The 7,264-nt window shown below is 40.0% G+C and overlaps 1 pseudogene; it reads right to left on the bottom strand.

Annotated features, from left to right (window-relative positions):
- The window catches only part of LOC102832352, a 109,449-nt pseudogene extending 102,486 nt beyond the window's left edge, over positions 1 to 6,963 (bottom strand).
- Between the last annotated feature and the right edge of the window lie 301 nt (positions 6,964 to 7,264).

Below are 7,264 nucleotides of genomic sequence, written 5' to 3'. Positions count from 1 at the left end.
AAAGTATGAATATTCCGGAACCCTTAATTGTGCTCATGAGGAATCTGTACATGGACCAAGAGCCAGTTGTTTGAACAGAACATGGGAACACTGAATGGTTTAAAATTAAGAAAGGTGTGTGACAGGGTTATATTCTTTCACCATACTTATTCAACCTTTATGCTGAGCAAATAATCCAAGAAGCTGGGTTCTATGAAGAAAACCATGGCATCAGGATTGGAGGAAGACTCATTAACAGCCTGTGATATGCAGATGATACAATCTTGCTTGCTGAAAGAGAAGAGGGCTTAAAACATTTACTGATGAAGATCAAAGAGCATAGCCTTCGGTATAGATTATATCTCAGGATAAAGAAAACAAAATCCTCACCACTGGACCAATAAACAGCATTCTTATCAATGGAGAACTTATTGAAGCTGTCAAGGACTTCATTATTCTTGGATCAACTATCAACACTCACGGAAGCAGCAGTCAAGAAATCAAACGACATATTGCATTAGGCAAATGTGCTGCACAAGATCTTTCCAAAGTGTTGAAGACCAAAGATGTCAGCTTGAGGACTAAAGTGCACCATGTTATTTTCAATAACTTCATATGCATGCAAAAGCTGGACAGTGAATAAGGAAGATCACAGAAGAAAAGACATGGCATCTAACAACAACAACAACAACAGCAACAACAATGCAGTCAAACTACCTGTGAAGCAAGTACCAATTCACCTTAAACTTTGATTTACAGCAAAGCAGTTGTGAAACCAGCATTATTGTTAAGCTTAAAATAGTAATTCTACCTCTTTAGTTTGTTATATTTTCTTCCATGAAAATTTTAACTTTCAATCCAATTATATTTAACATGACTGTAACTCACGTTTTTAACATAATTTCTCATAGAGTCATCAAACAGCTTGGGAATTCTTATTTGTTTTAGATGTCATCAGAAAAAAACAACAACAACAGAAATACTTATTTTAAAACTTAAATTTAGACAAAACACCAAAAGAAATTTACAAAATGGAAGAATATACCATGCTCATCGATAGGAATACTAACATTGTGAAAATGTCAATACTACCCAAAGCAATCTACAGATATAATGTAATCCCAATCCACATTGCAGCAATATTCTTTGAAGAGATGGAAAAATGATCACGAACTTTATATGGAAGGGAAAGAGACCTCAGATAAGCAAAGCAATGCTTAAGAAAAAGAACAAAGTGGGAGGCCTCTCACTCCCTGATTTCAAAACTTACTACAGGGCTACAGTGGTCAAAATAGCCTTGTGTTGATATAATGAAAGATACATAGATCAATGGAACAGAATTGAGAACCTCAAAGTAAATCCATGCACATACAGTCAACTCATCTTTGGCAAAGAACCAAAATGGGGAAGAGATAGTCTCTTCAACAAATGGTGCTGGCAAAACTGGAAATCTGTTTACAAAAGGATGAAACAAGACCCATATACAAAAACTAGTTCAACAGGGTTTAAAGTTCTAAAGTTAAATCCCACAACTATAAAGATCATCTATGAAAAAATAGGGGCAAACTTAAGGGCTCTAATACATGGTATGTTGTTGTTGTTAAGTACTGTTGAGTAGATTCCAACCCATAGCGACCCTGTATAGCATTTCCAAGGAGCAGCTGGTGAGCTTGAACCACTGACCTTGTGGTTCAAATGGCTTTGCAATCTGGTGCATTAACCCACAGGGCCACACCAGGACTCCAAATACATGCTATACATAGATAAAACATGGAAAAAAGCACACAAACAGTAGAGGACAAAAATAGATGACTGGGACATACTAAAAATTAAAAATTTAAGTGCATCAAAAGATTTCACCAAAAGTGTAAAAAGGGAGCCCAGAGTCTGGGAAAAAAATTTTTCTTCAATGACATATCAAACAAGGGACTAATCTCTAAAATTTATAGGAAACTATAACATATCTACAAGAAAAAGACAAATAACCCAATTAAAAAATGGGCACAGATCATGAACAGACCCTTCACCAAGGAAGACACTCAGGCAGCCAACAAACATATGAAGAAATGTTCACGATCGTTAGCCATTGTTGTTGTTGTTAAGTGCCATCAAGTTGTTTCTGACCCATACCGACCCTGTATAGGATTTCCAAGGAGTGGCTGGTGAGCTTGAGCCACGGACCTTGTGGGTTCAAACCGATTTTGTAGTCCAGTGCATTAATCCACAGGGCCATACCAGGATTCCATTAGAGAGATGCAAATCAAAACAACAATGAAATATCATCTCTCACTGGCAGTAACAGTGAAGTTCAAAAAAGCAGGGGACAATAGATGATGGTGAGGGTGTGGAAAGACTGGAACCCTCCTACATTGCTGGTGAGATAGTAAAATGGTTCAACATCTGAAAATGGTATATTGCTTCCTCAGAAACTTGGAAATAGAAATACCTTATGATCCAGAAATCCCTCTACTTGTTATATATCCACAAGAAATACGAGCCAGAATAAGGGTAGATACATGCACACCAATGTTCCTTGCAGCACTATTTACAATAGCAAAAAGATGGAGACAGCCTAAGTGCCCATCAACGTAAGAGTGGATAAATAAACTCTGGTACATACACACAAGATGGCCAAACTTCGTCTCTCATACTTTGGACATATTGTCATATTCGGACATATTGTCAGGAGGGACCAGTCACTGTTTGGTAAGGTGGAGGATCAGAGAAAAAGAGGAAGACCCCCAACGAGATGGATTGGCCAAGTGGCAGCATTGATGGACTCAAGTGTGGCAACAGTAGTGAGGTTGGCCCAGGATCGGGCAGTGTTTCGTTCTGCTATGCATAGGGTCGCTTTGAGTTGGTACCGACTCAGTGGTACCTAACAACAACAACAGCATACACACAGTGGAATACTATGCGATCTTGAAGATTAATGATGAAGCTGCAAAACACATTATAGCATTGATGAACCTTGAAGACATATGCTGAGTGAAATTGTGTTGTTGTTAAGTGCCATCGAGTCGATTCTGACCAATAGCGGCCCTGTATAGGGTTTCCAAGAAGCAGCTGGTGAGCTTGAACAACCAACCTTGCAGTTCAAACAACTTTGCAGTCTGATGCATTTAACCCACAGTGCCACACCAGGACTCCTGAGTGAAATTAGTCAGGCACAAAAGGACAAATATTGTATAAGACCATTATTGTAAAAGCTTTAAAAAACATTTCCATAATAAAGAATAATTCTTTGATGGTTATCAGAGGTGGAAGGGAGGGGAAAATAACTCACAGGTTAGGGGACAAATACATGATAACTCAGGGGACAGGGAGGGCAATAAATAGGAGGGTGAGGGCAATGCACAAGAAGTGGGAGGATGTACAGGAATGGGCAATAATAGGGAAATAATAGGGAAAGACTTAGGGAGATACACATGGGCTATGTGGGATAGAGGTAGATTGTGATGTGTGCACAACTTTGGAACAGCGGGGCTCTATGATAAGGCAATCAAGACACAGTCTGAATAGGTAAAGGAGGGGAAATAATGTTAAGGTGCTTGACTGTTTTGTAGTTATTGGGTTCCCCTGCCTACTAGTGTAATATCGGCATTTTAGTGGGCTACAAAAGAATAATGGGAAATATGATTACAGAAAGCTTGTTAGCCTGTCTTCAGCCTATAACTGATTGGATTATCCAAAAGATGCAGGGAAAAACAAATGGAAACCAACAGACTCTCCTATGTTAAACAACTATGAGACAAAGCAGAATCTCCTCTTATCCCTGTGTGAAATATGCCCAGGGAAACAGGTTTCTTGTTAAGCCTTTGTGGAGTATGTATGGGGCCTTAGCTGAAATCCTGAGCCCCACACAACCTTTGGAGGTGGAACTTTCCCAATTGAAAAAACATGCAGACCAAACCAGAGGGGTAGGAAAGCAGATTCTGTGGCTGTGACAATATCAAGCAAGCCGTTTGACTTAGAGCCACTTAGAGCCATTAAGGTAAGAAATGTCAGCCCATCAGGGTAAACCCCTTTCTAAGACAGAAACGCAAATGGAACACATGAACAGTATTGTATGCTCGCTGGCGACCACCCCAGTCAACTAGCAGGTGGAAGTGGGGGAAATGCAGCAGTGAAGACATGGACTGAGATTGGCCATGTTCCATAGACACCCAATGACCTTGAGATGAGAAAGAGAAGAGAATGGGCTGGCTGATTTGAAGTTCAGGGAGATGTGTGAGCTTCTTAGCCCAAGGACACTGACCTAGCCACTATGGATTAGAGCTAAGAGTGAAGCCGCCAGCTGGTCTGAAGAGCGGGCAGGCATGCAAAAACTCCCAAACTTGCAGATAGCACCCATTTGACCTAGCTTGGATGGTTTGCCAACCAGAATTCAACCATATTTAGATAAGTATGATACAGGAAGCAAGCATAAATTGCTACAACCTGATCAACTGGACCTTTGCTTATGGATGAAACTGCCCAAAAATCCCAGCGGAAGGGATAGTCCTCATATCAAGGATCAAGCTTGCCTCCTTAGTACAGTGAGTTGATAGGGATGGGCAACTTAGATCTCAGTTATCAAAATTGGGGGGCTTTAAAGGCACGAAGTGACTGGCTTACAAAATTTCATGCAGGTACTGTCAGAATGAGGGAAGTAATATAAAACCCCACTGAATAGTTTTCCTCTTGTCCATTTGTGTCTGGTTATGAAGGGGATAGGATTTTATGATTCTATTGTAAGTAATCGTTATCAGATCTAATGGCGATTGTCACAACGGTAAATGTAGAAGAGGTGTGACTAAAAAGGAGGAGCAGATAATCTGTCATTTCAGGAATACAGGACCATAGAATCAACCAGAGGGAAGAGCATGAGTGGAGCGAGGACCCTAACCAGAGAAGCAGCAGCAACAGAGATAGTGGCAGTGGAGATAGCATAGCGAAAGGTAGTGTGCCTGTGGGAAGGAGGCTGCCTTGCAAAATGTGCCCTTTGGACATTTAAATGAATATATATTCTCAATTGTTGATGTTGCTGTTGTTAAGTGATATCGAGTCAGTTCTTACTTGTAGCGACCCTGTATGGGGTTTCCAAGGAGTGACTGGTGAGGCTGACCTTACAGTCTGGTGCATTAACCTGCGGTGCCACACCAGAACTCTTTCAATGTGGTATGAGTACATTACAAAAAAAAAAAAAGATAATAGATGTAAATACTGTTGGCTGAGGGTACTTGGAGGGGATTGTAATCATTGCAATGATTTGCTGAATGTAAAACTAGTGAGCTGCCCTGTAAACTTTCCCTTATTCAATTCACAGAAAAAGCTTTACAAAAATAAAAGTTAAATTTAGAATTTTATCACAAACAAGAATGGACTGTTTCTTCAAACATTATAGATTAAAAACAAAACAACAAACTATTTTATTGTATGTAAATAAAAGTACAAAACTTATTCTTGATATATATTTTATAGATGTGAATTTTATTTTTCGAAGTGGGGTTCAATGGTATTTTTAGGGTCTTGCTAACATCAGCTCTATATTGGATCCATGAAATGAGTAATGAATACTGTTGAGACCGCTGATCAAATGCTTCAACAGGAAATCTGACACACGGACAAATTTCATTGCCATGTTCAGTGGAACTGAAGTCTTCCTTAAAACGGCTCTTGAGAAGCTGAAGATACAGCAATTGACTGTTATTTCTTTAGGCTCCAAATACACGACTCTATTATGCAAAGTGGCACTGTGGATTAATGAGCTGGACTACAAAGTTGGTTTGAACACAAGGTCAGCGGTTCAAGTTCACCAATTACTCCTAGGAAACCCTATACAGACAGAGTCACAATGGGTCAGAACCGACTCAATGGCACTTAACAACAACAATTGTACAAAGGCTTCATTCTTCATTCTTCACCTGTCACCAGTAGCTTGAGAGCCTTCTGCAGATTCTGCACAACAGTGCTCACATCTTCATATGGCAAAGCACTGCCAACATATTTGCAGTATTTTTGAGCTCTGGAAAAGTCCTCTGGTGTTAGATGAATGCCCTCCTGGGAAACTGAATTGAAAAGTGTAGTATTAATAGCTGGAGTAGTCCGTGGAGTATGTTGGATAGTATTACTTGTTAAACCTGTGCTGTGAGGCACTTCTGCTAGCAGATTAGCTGGAGCGAATGTGCTGGGAGGAATCTGTATCCCAGTATAGCAGCTTGATGGCATGTTGCTTGGGTCATAATTTGAAGATGATGGCTGAGGTGGTGGAGTGGTCAGAGAGGTTGCTCCAGCATCTCCGTTGTCTTCAACATCACTCTCTTCATCAATTCCAACAGGTCCTGCTTGAGGAGTCTCACCATTCTTTAAACAATCACTGATATGTATTGCCTTCTATCATGCATACTTTGTGTTTTACATTTTCATCAGTGAGTTCTCCAAATACTGTTACAACATCTATTAAAAGACTTGCAGTATAGAAGGACTTGGTCATGTTTCTGTGAAATTGCCCAGCACGATCGTCATGGTCTGAATACAAAAACATTTTCAAACAAAAAACATTTTCAGAGCATAATTTTCCAAATGGCACAATCAACTATTTCTTGAGTAACAGCTTCATTATTACCCAAATGTTTCTGAAGAGCTTCTAACTGATCCATTAGTTTTGATAAAAATTTACGACATTCAAGAGTTTTACTATCAGTCTCCATTCCAGTCTGTATTGCATATTGTTGTTGTTAAGTGCTGTTGAGTCGGTTCCACTCATAGCGACCGTGTAAAGAGTTTCTGAGGAGCAGCTGGTAAGTTTGAACTATTGACCTTGTGGTTCAAACTGACCTTGCAATCCAATGCTTTCTCCTGCAGTGCCACATATAAGCGACAATAATACACCACCACAGGGTTCCTCTTGTCATGTTCCTGTGTTGTCCTCAGATAATGCTGTATGCTCTTAAACTGGGGGGAGAGGTGGGGCAGTGGGGTCAATGGAGCAAGTGTGGCCATGAATATACAAGAAATTACCACTTCCTACTTCATACTATGGAGTCCTGATGTGGCACTGTGGGCTAATGTATCACACTGCAAAGTCATTTCAACTGCAAGGTAGGTAGTTCAAGTTCACCAGCTGCTCCTTGTAAACGTTATACAGGGTCGCTATGGGTTGGAATCGACTTGACGGCACTTAACAACAAAAACTTCACATTCTTTCTTATGTGTATTATGTGCATCTTCTCCTTTTCTTTTGTTAGATTTGCCAGTGATCTGCCAATTTTATTAATCCTTTCAAAGAACCAACTTCTTATCT

This window comes from Chrysochloris asiatica, unplaced genomic scaffold, assembly GCF_000296735.1.
Source record: "Chrysochloris asiatica unplaced genomic scaffold, ChrAsi1.0 scaffold00404, whole genome shotgun sequence".
Taxonomy (NCBI): Eukaryota; Metazoa; Chordata; class Mammalia; order Afrosoricida; family Chrysochloridae; genus Chrysochloris; species Chrysochloris asiatica.
This window is presented reverse-complemented; position numbering and strand designations above follow the sequence as displayed.